Source organism: Acomys minous (assembly GCF_964271855.1).
Source record: "Acomys minous genome assembly, chromosome: 6".
In the NCBI taxonomy this organism is placed as follows: Eukaryota; Metazoa; Chordata; class Mammalia; order Rodentia; family Muridae; genus Acomys; species Acomys minous.
In genome coordinates this window covers 92727275-92739806 of record NC_140487.1, presented here as the reverse complement: position 1 = coordinate 92739806, position 12532 = coordinate 92727275, and positions in this window count along the sequence as shown.

The window sequence follows — 12532 nt, the reverse complement described above, 5'->3', positions numbered from 1 at the left end:
CCTCCAGTGGACAGCTTCACACCCGTGAGTTAATGGGCAAAAGTTGGTCTCAGCGGATTTTATGTGCAAGAGTGTTTTTCCTGCATGCATGTCTGTGTGCTGTATACAGAGACCGGAAGAGGGGGATTGACTCCCCTGACATAGGAATTATAAGTAGTTATTAGCCAACGTAGAGAGACACTGGAAATCAAATCCTGGTCCTCCAGAAAAGCAGCCAGTGCTATTAACCACTGAAACATCTCTCTAGCTTTTCAATATAGTAAAACAAACAAACAAACAAACAGGTGGAGAAGTAATGGAGGTGAATATGATCAAAATACATCCATCGTATACAATTCCCAAAAAATAAAAGGCCCACATCTTTAATCCCAACACTCACAGAGGCAGGCAGGACTAATCTACATATGGAGGAGTTTCAGGACAGCCAAGGCTACATAGAGAAATCCTTTCTCAAAAAACCTAAATAAACGAATAAATATTTTTTAATTCCAAAGTTATATGCATAGCTTCATAAAAATAATATCTTAAAAAGTGGGTGCTAGGGAGCTAAGACGTCATATGCACGCGTATGGTTGTTGTACAGAAAATAAGGGACGTCACAGACATTAGAGGAAATTAGACGACAGAGAGCTGTGACTTGACCAAATTCACAGCTAGAGAAAAGCCAGCACCTAAGCTCTGTTGTCCTATTTCCAATTCATAGCCCTACTCAGCAAACCAGACGGCCTTGTCCTTCCGGTAGCTTTGAAAGTAACAGCCCCTAGTCTGGTCACAGACTGAGACCCAGTCAAGGGCTGATCCCAAAGTGTGGTTTCTGTTTGAGTTCTTTCCTTCCTAGATTTCAGGACCAATACAGGAAATGGGGTGTAGCTCAGTACACCTGTCGGAAAGTCCCTGTACAGCAACTTCCATGGGATCTCCTAGTGAACCGGTCAGTGAGTCCCGAGAAAAAGACCCATTGCCCTCTCCGCACAAAGTCCTTGCCTTTGCATGGTTTAGAGAGAGTGAAAAGCTTGTGGCTGTGAGATTGAACCCTCTCTGCCTGAGCTACACGGACAAGTGACCCGGGCATCTCCTAATCCCTGCAAAAAGAGGACAGCTTTTCCTGTATTGTATGTGAGCCTAGCTGGGTATGCTTCCTGAGAAAACCAGGGCTGGACCAAGGGCTGAAGTAGAAAAGGTGAGAGTTCGTGTAAGAAATAGGAAACAGAAAGCCAGTACAGCATGGGAGGGAGGAACTAAAGGCTTTGTTTTTACCCTTTTGCTTGTTTACATAAGGGCTTGGTATTCTATTTAAGATCAGATTGCTTTTTTAGTAAACCCTTGAAGTGTCGGAGGGGGGTGCGGGGGGGGGGAGGACGGAGATGGGGGGTGGGCAAGGGAGGTGAAGGCTGGGTGTTCTGGGACTAAGGAAGGGGAGTTAGGCCTTGCTCTAATCCTCCTGAGAGGGGGTGGAAGAGAAGGTGTGTGGGTGGATGTTTGGTACTATATAAGATTGAGTTTGGAAGAACTGGGTTAGAGAATAAGGTAAATCGAAGAATCCAGGAAATCTTAGGTTTCTGGATGTCTGGGGCAGTTTGGTTACTTTAGGAGAGGGAGTTGGCGGGGGGTGGGGGTGGGGCAGGGATGTCTAGAGGTCCAGGGGCTTGGGGAGGTTATTCATTTTGTCCTGATGTCAAACATGCCGGCTGGATCCTTTTCCTGTGTGTGAAATAGCCTTCTCTCGGTGCTTCCAAGGTCGGTTAAGGAGTAGGGTTGGATAGAAGGTGCGGGGGAGGGGGGGCGGGGGCAGGGGGAGGGTCTGCCCATTCCCCCGTTTCTAACACCTAGGCCTTGTCCCTCCTGGGCCTGGACCCCCGCCTGAGGCTGGGGGCTTGTGACGCCCTCAGGCTCCGCGCTCCCTGTTTCCGACAGTGGAAAAACGGAAACTGCGCTTTAAGCCGGGCGCCGCCCGAAATAGCATCTGGTCCTGTCGGTCAGCGCTTTGTCCGAGCGCCCCTGAGCCAGTGACTCGGGCGGCCCGGAAATGCCAGCCCTCCTCCACCCGCGCCAAGCCCGGCCCGGCAGTCGGGCAGGAAACTCCTAGAGCTCCTCCGTGGGGGTGGCGCGGGGCTGGGGAGGTGTGGACCCAGGGAGTGATTCTGGAGTCCTGTCCGGAGTCGGGAGTCCCGCAAGAGCAAGGGGACAGACTCCTCCTGTGCCAGGGCCTAGGTTGTTCTCACTCCAGAGCCCAGGGTTTGCAGTGTTGTCAGGATCTGGATGCTGTATCTGGATGCTGTACCATCTGGGGACACTTCCACCCCTGGATGAATGCGGTGTGCCAGTACTCTGACAGGCAGCTGGTTTATCTCCAACAAATTTGTATCGTGCTGGGCCTAAACACTTGGTAGTATCAATTCCGTTCGTTCTAACAACAGCTCAACGAGGTCTAGGACTTTCATTTGGTAGACAGCGCAGACCATCTGAGCAACTTGGAGTGAATGCCCACCTGGTAAATGATGGAGGCAAAATTCTCACCAAGGACAGTCCGGCTTCTCCAGGCAATAGAGCAGAACCATTGGGCAGCATTGCCGGAGCCCTCATTCCTGTCTTCTCATTGGTTGGCTGCATTAGGCAAGGCAGCCTCCTTCATTTCCTTCTCTGTAAAGAGGAGGTATAATTGTCCATACCTAACACTGAGCTTTATAAAAATTGTTGATGGGGAGGGGGGAAAGGGGGGCTGGAGACATGGCTCAATGGTTAAAAATGCCACCAGCTCTTCCTGGGTTCAAATTCCCAGGGACCACATGATGTGATCTGATAACCCTCTTCTGCAGAAAAAGCACTCATATGCAATAAATAAAATCTTTTAAAAATTGTCGATGGTAAAATGCCCCCCCTCTTTTATTTCCGAAAACAGTACTCAACTTCGCCTTTGTCCTTTGCTAGGGAAGAAGCCCTGCCATGCCAGTTTGCAGGCCTGAGCCCAGAACCTTGGATGAAATCATTTCCACCCTAGTATCCCAGCCTCCGTCAGCATTTGCAGGGATGGAAACAGCTTTGTTCTAATGTATGACTTTCAGAGGAGGGGCTGGTGTCACCATGAGCTTATTAAAAAAAAGGTTAGTTCTAGAAGAGGACCCAAGATTCCTCTGGAAGTGAGGCCAGGAGTGTTTCACCAGCCTCCAGGGTGATGCCTGCAGCACACAGCTTAATCCTCCACCGTTTGTTTAAGAAAAAAAAAAAAGTTCAAAGCAAAATGAGTGAGTGGATGCAGAAGCCAGTGGACTCTCAATGTTTCTAGCCCTCAACTTGGGTACCCAAGCTCATCTGTCCTCAGGATAGAACATTCTGCCACCAATGGTTTTTCTTCTCGAGACATTAGAGGGACAATATATGCACAACCACCAACACTCTGTGGTAAATAGTTGCTCACAGTGCCCAGGCTCGTGACACCCGTCAAGAAGGTGGCTGTGACTCCAGGCACTAAGAATGTGTGCATTGCGCACATACTGTTGTGTGCGTCTTCTACACATGTCTCCACCTGTCATCCAAATGTACATGATGACCCTGCCGTGCTACTTTGGAGCTGAGAAAGCAGGCTCACCCTTGGTCTATGTACCTAGAACAGCATGGCCTAGTGTCTCCACTCCTGTTGGCTATATGACATCTCTTCCTGTGTGAGAACTACTTTAAAATCTTCAGTTAAATACTGAGTATCATTGTAATGTGTCCAAGTGTAAACTCATTGTGAACTTAGAAGACAAAACTTTCATGAGAAACAAAGTTACACCACAGAAATGGAGATTAAAACTACAATTAGCTACCATGACAAGTCCATTCAAGGGGCTACAATGTGAAAGACTGACAACACCATGTGTTGATTGGGATGGAGGTTAACTAGGATTCTTGTATGTTGAAGGGAGTACAATCATTACTCATCTGTCTTGGAGAACTTTGGTAGCCCCTTTAAACACATGGTTAGTACATACATACTTACCGAGAGAAGGAAAAGCATTTCCACAGGAACATATGCACGTGGAGTCTTATTCACAGCGTCAAAATAGGAATAAACTGGGTGTAAAGTGCACACCTTTAATTCCAGCACTTGGGAGGGAGGCAGAAACAGGCGGCTCTCTGTGAATTCAATGCCAGCCTAGCTTATATTGTGAGTTCCAGGACAGGCAGAGATATATAGTGAGAGCCTATTTAAAAAAAAAAAAAAAAGGCCAGCCAGACGTGGTGGCTCACAGGCATACACCTTTAATCCTAGCACTCAGGAGACAGAGGCATGCAGATCAACGTGAGCTCAAGGCTAGCCTGGTCTACAAATCGAGTCCAGAACAGCCAAGGCTACACAGAGAAACCCGGTCTCAAAAAAAAAAAAAAAAAGAAGAAGAAGAAGAAGAAAGAAAGAAAAACAAACAAACAAATGTAGAAATAATTAAAAAGTATATCAACAGACGGGCACATAATTTGATACAGCTGTGCAACTGAACACTGCTGAGCAACAAAAATAAGTTTAAACATAGGTAAAAACATAGCTCCTCCACACCCCCACTGCATGCTGAAGGAAAGAGGTCAGTAGCTGGTTACGTTTACTTGAAACTCTAGAAAAAGCAAATCAAATCAATGATGCAAGCTCAAAAGGGTGAAAAGCAACAGTGGAGGGGGTACAACTTCAAAGAGACACAAAGGAACAGTCCATCAAAGACACATCTATATGCTGATTGTGGTAATGCCTATATGAGTGTATGTGCTTGTCCAGCCTCAGTCGGCTGGATACATCTTAGAAATGGTACATCTTACTGCACATAAATTATGCCTTAATACAACTGTTTACAAACATCCTTTGTGCCCCTCCTCAAGCCTACCTAGTCCAGAAAACCTGCTAACCTGCTCTGTCCGTACTGTCTTCTCCCTCTTCCTGGTTAACTTGTCCAGGAGCCTTCCACCAAGAATCATTTGTATTGCTCAGTCCTAGTGCGCAAGGACAAGAGGAAAGCCCTGGAGATTAGAGAGGACCTGATCCAATAGTGTTTGGGAGAGTGACTGGCACATCCGTAGGAAGTAGGGCCACTCCTTCCTCTGACCTTCAGTCTTCCTATCTGTAACTAGGATGCAGTGGAGGAACCCCAGGGCCCATGCCTTTCATCTCTTTCTTATCTCACTCGCTCTGCCTCTCATTTCTCCAGTCTCCAGCTTAGGCTTGGGCAAACTCTGAATCTGCTCCTCTTTCCTGTCTCTGTGTGCATCTTTAATCTGTCACCTCTGCTTCCTTCCTCCGTAGCTTCTGCTCAGGCTCTCTCTCAGTGAGAGCTCCCATTCTGCAGAGGCACCTGTGAAAGCGGTCCTCAGCTGGACGGGGTGGGGAAGAGGAGGAAACGGAAGGTGTGTAGAAGGATGAGGCTTTTAAAAGTAACTTTAAGGGGGCTCATAGGTGTTAGACTGACTGGACTCCGCCAGGCAGCCTTGGGTCACCAGGAAAAGCTGTGACAGAAGACAGCTATCTCCTCTACATAGCTCTGGATACCTGGCCCTGAACCTACACCCCAGGACATGACCTCTTAGCACAGTTAAGGGTGAATAAGTGATCACCAGGACGCTCTGAGCTAGAAGAGACTCCCCTCAAATACTCTGTGCCTCAATCTCTTCATTTGTAAAAACATCACTATTCACAGGGTTGCTGAAAAGACTGATTGACACTTGTGCAGAAAGCACCATTTAAGGAATTAAGGGCATTTAAGGAAGAACGGTTAGGTTTTCTGTTGTTGTTGTTTGTTTGGAGCCTTACTCTGTCCAGACCCTGTTTTTAGGTGTAGAGACACTTCCATGGAGGACACAAAAGCAGAAGCAAAGAGTTACCGTGTAATCTAGTGTGTGTTCTGCTAAAGAGAGACGTTAGAAAGCTTTGGGGATCCAAGAGAAGCTGTTATCAGACAGGGCTTTACACTGCTACCCTTTGCTTTGGTGATAGGGACAGAGAAGGAAAGATCAGAAACAAGAGGAAAGACCCAGCAGTAGGAAGGGAAGGCACATTGCGGATGGTGAGAAACTCAGTGAGACTGTGGCACTGTGGGTCTGTGGTACAAAGTGGGTCTGTGAGGATGGTGAGCCTGGATGAAGCAGGCAAACCCAGCTTTGGTCACTGATTTTTTTTTTTTTTAACATTTTCTGGTTTTTTGAGGCAGGGTTTCTCTTGTAGTCCTGGCTGTCCTGGACTGGCTTTGTAGACCAGGCTGGCCTCGAACTCACAGCCATCTGCTTGTTTCTGCCTTCAGAGTGCTGGGATTAAAGGCATACACCACCATACCTGGCCTGATTTTTTTTCCATTTTCTATGGGCCTAGTTTGTGCCAGACACTATCCTGGGTGCCTGGGTATCAGAGATGAAAGTTCCTCTTTCTGAGGTAGCAGGCTGTGTTGGGAGTTAAGAAATCCCTGCTTGGGGCTGGGAAATAACTCAGTCCGTAGAGTACCTGGCATGCTGGATCCCTGGCCTTGATCCCCAGCAGCCTTTAAACTAAGAAAAATAGAACACCTTCTGATGCTAACACCAGGAAAGTGAAGTCAAGAGGCTCAGAAGCTCAAGGTTGTTCTCAGCTAAATGTGGATTTGAGGCCAGCCTGAAAAAAGAGAGGGAGAGGGAAAAGGAGAGGGAGATGGGGGGTGGGGTGGGGTGGGGGTGGGGTGGGGGGGAGATCTTGACACCAGTGGTATAGGAGGGCAAGCTCTGACCCTGTCTCATCTGCACAGTGGGCACAGCTTCTGTTTGTTGGGTCATTTTGAGCAGTAGTGTGGGCTTTCTGTATGAGAGGACTAAGTCCATCTGTTCTCAGGGAATCATTTTTGTTTCTGCCTAGTGCAAGCTAAAGGGAATTAGTGATCTATGATTGGGCATCTTGCTTCTCCCAGGCTATCCCATCATTATCTTGTTTCCCCAGGCCTTGAGGGAATCAGCCCTGCTGAACTGGGGGTGGAGGCAGGAAGAGGATGGTGAGCACAAAGCAAATTTTCTGGGACAGACGATGAGCAGCAGAAGTGAGGCTGCCCTGTGACACTCTGCAGAACAGAAATCCCTGTGTCCCTTGGTCATCACCAGCACGGTGCTGGGTACAAAGACCCTCCAAGGACAGAATGGCGTCTGTGGCTTTTCTTTAGCCAGTGTGTCACAGACCACATACTGAAGAAACCAGAGGGAGACTGACAAAGCTGCCGAGAGAAATGGAGAGCAAACATCCAGTTGCGACCTGGGCTTCACTTGGAGGAATGGAACTGTCTAGTTGCCTTGGCTCTAAAACCAGCCAGAGGGCATCCTCTGGCCTGGGAAGACTGAGAAACAGATCAGGTGCATCTGGGAAATAAATGCAGGTTTCCATAGAGTCCCCTAGCTCCAGGCAGTCGGTGTGTGTTGGTGGGGGCAGGGCAAGTAGTACAACCCCTCAGTCAGGGATGGGAAATCTGGAGTCACTCATCAGGAGTGACTCAACTGTGGCACACCCCCAACCCCAGTTAAGACCAGATGCCACCTTATCAAGATAAGGCATGAGCTTTAGGGACCCTAAGTCCATGCCTACCTCAGGAGCAAGGGAGTCATACACCAGAGAGTGCACAAAGCCATGGGTACACATGCAAGATGGTTGAAGAGGACAAGAGGATCAGAGCAAGGACTATGGAGTTTCAGCAAAGGAAAACCAGCACTCCCACATGAGGCCTCCAGATCTGCAGGATGGAGGGGAGGATTTGAGAGGAGCATCTAAGCTGGGGTTTGAAGGGTGTGTGTGTGTGTGTGTGTGTGTGTGTGTGTGTGTGTGTGTGTGTGTGTACACGTACTGCTCTTTTCTGTTTCTGGAATGTCAGGCTGCAGTCCGAGGACCTGGCTTTGACTGAGACAGATGATGACATGCTGTGGGGCTCCTACTCCGAGTTCCAGTCTCAGCTGGTGCACCCTGCACGATGAGTCAGACCAAGTCCCTTCTCTCCTCTGGCTGTGTCCTCAGGTGTACAATGAAGGCCAAGTGGCTTTTTAGGATCCCACATCTGAGTCCCTTTGACACTTGATAGCATCCTTCCCGCTGTTTTTAAACCCTTCCCCTGGCCCCAGACCTCCCACGAAGAGGCAGGACACAGCTCTCCCCAAATCCATCCTTTTCCTGGTGTTCAGCCCCTGGCCAGGAAATGGGAAAACAGGATTTCCTCTGAGAATGTTCCCCCATGACCCAGACGGCTGCTCCGGTTAGAGGGGATGGGGGGTGGGGGAGCGTGGGGGAGATCACCTAGGCCTCCACACTCCCAGGCACCTTCTAGTGGGGCTTTCTCTTACTTAAAAGGAGGGTAATGTGTAAGTCAGAGGTAAAACAACTTAATGATCTCCTTCCAGCCAGCTTTCCTCCGCAGGTTTTGTTTGGTTTTTTTGTTTGTTTGTTTGGGGGGTGGGGGAATAGCTGTTTTTGTTTTGTTTTAAACTATGAAGTATATTACTTGTTAAAAAAAAAAATAGAGGGGAACCTTCCCTTACCTACACCTGGGAAGTTCTTCAGGATCTTGCAAGGTGAGGCTGGACACCAGCGCTCTCCAACTGCAAGCCTTCCTCTCTCTGGACTTTCACAGCTCTGTTCAGGTCTTTCTCCTCCTCCCTCCTTTCGGTTTTTGAGACAGGTCTGTCTAGTAAGTAGCTCTGGCCGTCCTGGAACGCTCTAGGTGGACTAGGCTGGCTTTGAACTCACAGAAATCCCCAGGCCTCTGCACCATCAAGCCTGGCTCATGTCTATTTCTGCACCAACATGTCATGCACAGGATGCCACACAGGGTTATCTTGTCATCTCCAAAACTGGAGAGCTAAAGCCTCTAAGCTACCTACCTAGTGTCCCTACCTACCTGGGGAACAGGGATGACAGAACCCAGTAGCTGATGACTCCCAATGCAGTCTTTGTGTTCTTCTTTCCTTCTGTTGGCTCTCTGCTCAAAGTCCCCTCTTCCAAAGCACTGTCTGCTCATTTCCCCAGGCTTCGACACAGAAAATATTCTACTTTCCCCTCTCTTTCTTATCAACACCAAAAGACTCCAGAAAAATGTAACTTTCCTAGAATACTGTGAGCACAACCTTCCTTCTGTTTCTCTAATGTGCTAACATCTTACTAGTTTAGCTGTAAGCATTTATCGGACTGCATTGCTAACATTTGCCTCCTTTCCTGGCCAGAGCTCTCACAAAGCATGGCTGCCTTGTTCATCATTAAGCTCAACATCTTGGTCAGTACCTAGCAGGATCAACAGGGTGTGGGTGTAGAGGAGGGTAGAGGGGGTGGTTGCTACTGGGCCAGAGGCTGTGGCTACTGACTTTGGCTCAGTTCTAGTTGGCACATCCTATGTTCTGTAGAGAAAAGTTAATATGCCTGCTGTATAGGTTTTGGTAAGGCTTTTAAGACTATGGGAGCAGGGAGGAGGGATACCTGGGAAAACACTTTGAAAGCAGAAAGTCTGCAAGTACAAGGCATTATCCTGAGATTTACTGTGCAGACATAAAGGGCCCTCAATCTGGGAGGCTGGTAAAGGTCCTGCCCTTGTGACACTGGGAGAGCAGGGATACAGCACAGACTATGTGTTAGTCTGGGGCCCTTGCAGCAGACTCAGTGCTAGCTCAACACTAGTGGTGGTGCCTGCTTCAGGGTACTCAGGAAGTGGTGGTTCCAGCTCTTGGCTAAAGGACAAGAACTCCTTCCAGAAGCAGAGTGGTACAGCTTGAACACTGCAGTACCAGTCAGTAGTATTTGAATCCGGATCCAGGTTCATTAGGAAGCTAATTCTTCCCGGATCTCTGGGCCCAGGGAGGTCTTCTTTCTTCCTCTTCCGTTCTTTTCGTCTTTCCCCTGAAGACAAGGTTTCTCTGTGTAGCCTCGGCTGTCCTGGACCCACTATGTAGACCAGGCTGGCCTTGAACTCAGAGTTGTACCTGCCTCTGCCTCCTAGTGCTGGGATTACAGGTGTGCGCCACTGCCTTTCTTTTTCAATGGCTTCAGGACACCTAGAGCTCTGACAATGATTAATATGGATGAGTGTGGTTATCTCATTCTAGAAAGTAACAACAGGGACTGATCAGGAAGCTTCAAAAAACTAGTGTGTGCTAAGTGCTGATGCGGTGCCCTGAGCACACAGGTAGTCCTAAGTGCTGATGTGGTGCCCTGAGCACACAGGTAGTCGTAAGAAGACAGAAGCGGCCACAGTGGCTTCTCATGATATACTCTGATGACAGAATGCTTCTCTTTAGAATAGTTGCAGCTTTTACAAGGCTTACTTAGCATGTCTACACCTACTTCCATGGGACTGAGCACTGGATAGGGTGACAAAGCAGACAAGCAAACAGCTGATAAGCAGGGCTCTTGAGAGTTTGGGGGATAGTCGGGCTTGGTGGTGCACGCCTTTAATGGCAGAAGCAGGTGAATCTCCGGGAGTTTAAGGCCACCCTTGTCTACAAACCAGGCTAGAACAGCCAAGGCTGTTACACAGAGAAATCCTGTCTCAAAAAACCTTTTAAAAAGGGGGATTGAGGGAGGGGCATTTGAAGGAAAAACAATGTGCCAATTGGCAAGAACCCAGAATAGGGGTTATTTCCCAGAAGCTGGATAATATAAATTCTGCCATTTTCATATTCTAACTAAAACAGCAGCCATGATCTTATGAACAGTAAGGGACTAGGAGAAAGAAATTCTGAGGAATGGCACTTGAGGGGCAAACATCTGAAGTCTTGTAATCCAATTTCCCCTGTACTAACACTTCTGCCAAAGACACCTAAGGGCAGTTAACTTCCCATACTAAAGTGCTTCTTTTTTTTCTCGAGACAGGGTTTCTCTGTGTAGCCTTGGCTGTCCTGGATTCACTTTGTAGACCAGGCTGGCCTTGAACTCAGAGATCCACCAGCCTCTCTGCTGGGATTAAAGACGTGTGCCACCACATCTGGCAGTTAAAGTGCTTCTTACAGAACTTTCTAGACTAGGCTTTATTGATGGTCCTCTTAGCAAGCACTATATACAAAGATAGAGAAAGACATGTTTTGATGAACTAACCTGTGGTCTAAACTCAGTTTTGAAAACTGTTTAAACACCCTATCATTAGTATTCATTCAGATGCGGTAGAACCCTTTCTTCCTCGGGTTCTTTGTATTGTCCAGATAAACAGCTTCTTGCTCAGCACAGAAGTTTGAGGACTACAGCACATGGAAGACAGTTGCTGCGGCTGCTGGCTAATCCACTAACACTTTTTTCCTTTTGTTTTGAGACAAAGCCTATCTTTGTAGCTCTTGCCTGTCCTGGGACTGGGTACGTAGATTAAGCTGGCTTAGAACCTATAGAGATCCGCCTGCCTTTGTCTCCCAAATGCTGGGATTAAAGGTGTGTGCCACTATACCTGACTTAATATTCTGTTTTCAATAATGCAAATGGCACCCATACTCACTTTCTGGGTGAAACTCGGAGGGCTAAATTTAAAAAGAGCATATCTCTAAGTGGCACTGATAATTCTACTACTTACTGGAAATTCAAGCAGAAACATAGACACACCCTTGCCACTTATGTCTTAATTGTGACTTTCAATGTAAGGAAAGGGGTGCTAATTGATCCTGGGCTCCATAGCCTTGGTAACCAACATTAGTAATTGTCTTAGGTGGCACACACTTTAATCACTGCACTCGGGACACAGAGGCAAGGGGATCTCTTAGTTCGAGGCCAGCCTGGTCTACAGAGTGAGTTCCAGGACAGCCAAGGGCTAAACAGAGAAACCCTGTCTCAAGGGGAAAAAAAAAAAATTCCAGGGGTCAGAAGTCTGTTTCTTTCCATCTATGAGCTGAACTTTAATACAAGGCAATCACATTTTAACCTCAGCAGAAACCATCTTTCTTTCTTTTTTCTTTTCTTTTTTTTTTTTTTTTTTTTTTTTTTTTTTTTTGGTTTTCCGAGACAGGGTTTCTCTGTGTAGCCTTGGCTGTCCTGGACTTGCTTTGTAGACCAGGCTGGCCTCGAACTCACAGCGATCCACCTGGCTCTGCCTCTTAAGTGCTGGGATTAAAGACGTGTGCCACCATGCCCAGCTCCAGAAACCATCTTTCAAGTAAACGAGGATTTTCTCTTCTTTTTTTCTTTAGAAATAACAATTCGAAACTACTTGGGGTGGGGGGGAGTGGAAAAAAAGAATAAGTAAAGAATACTGACATATTCAACACACGGTTAGATCTCAGGACAAAATTCCAAGTCAGACAAAACATTTAAAAAAGTATAATGCTAAAAAAAATTTTTAAAGTACAATTCTGTTTATGAAACATTTTTAAAATGATAAAAGCATTCTGGTGATAATAAAAAAGACCATGGGCTATCAGGGTAGGGACTGGGGGGAGGATGTGCCTTAGGTTAGTGGGAGCTATGTGATGTACTTTCATGCACCTATACACAAAAAAAGTGAATCAATGAGTATATGTAACGCCTCATGGACTGAGGTATAAAGTTCAGTACTAGAGCACTGATGTAAGAAGCACTGCCTCTTTGTACCAAGTAACAGCCAAAGGCAAC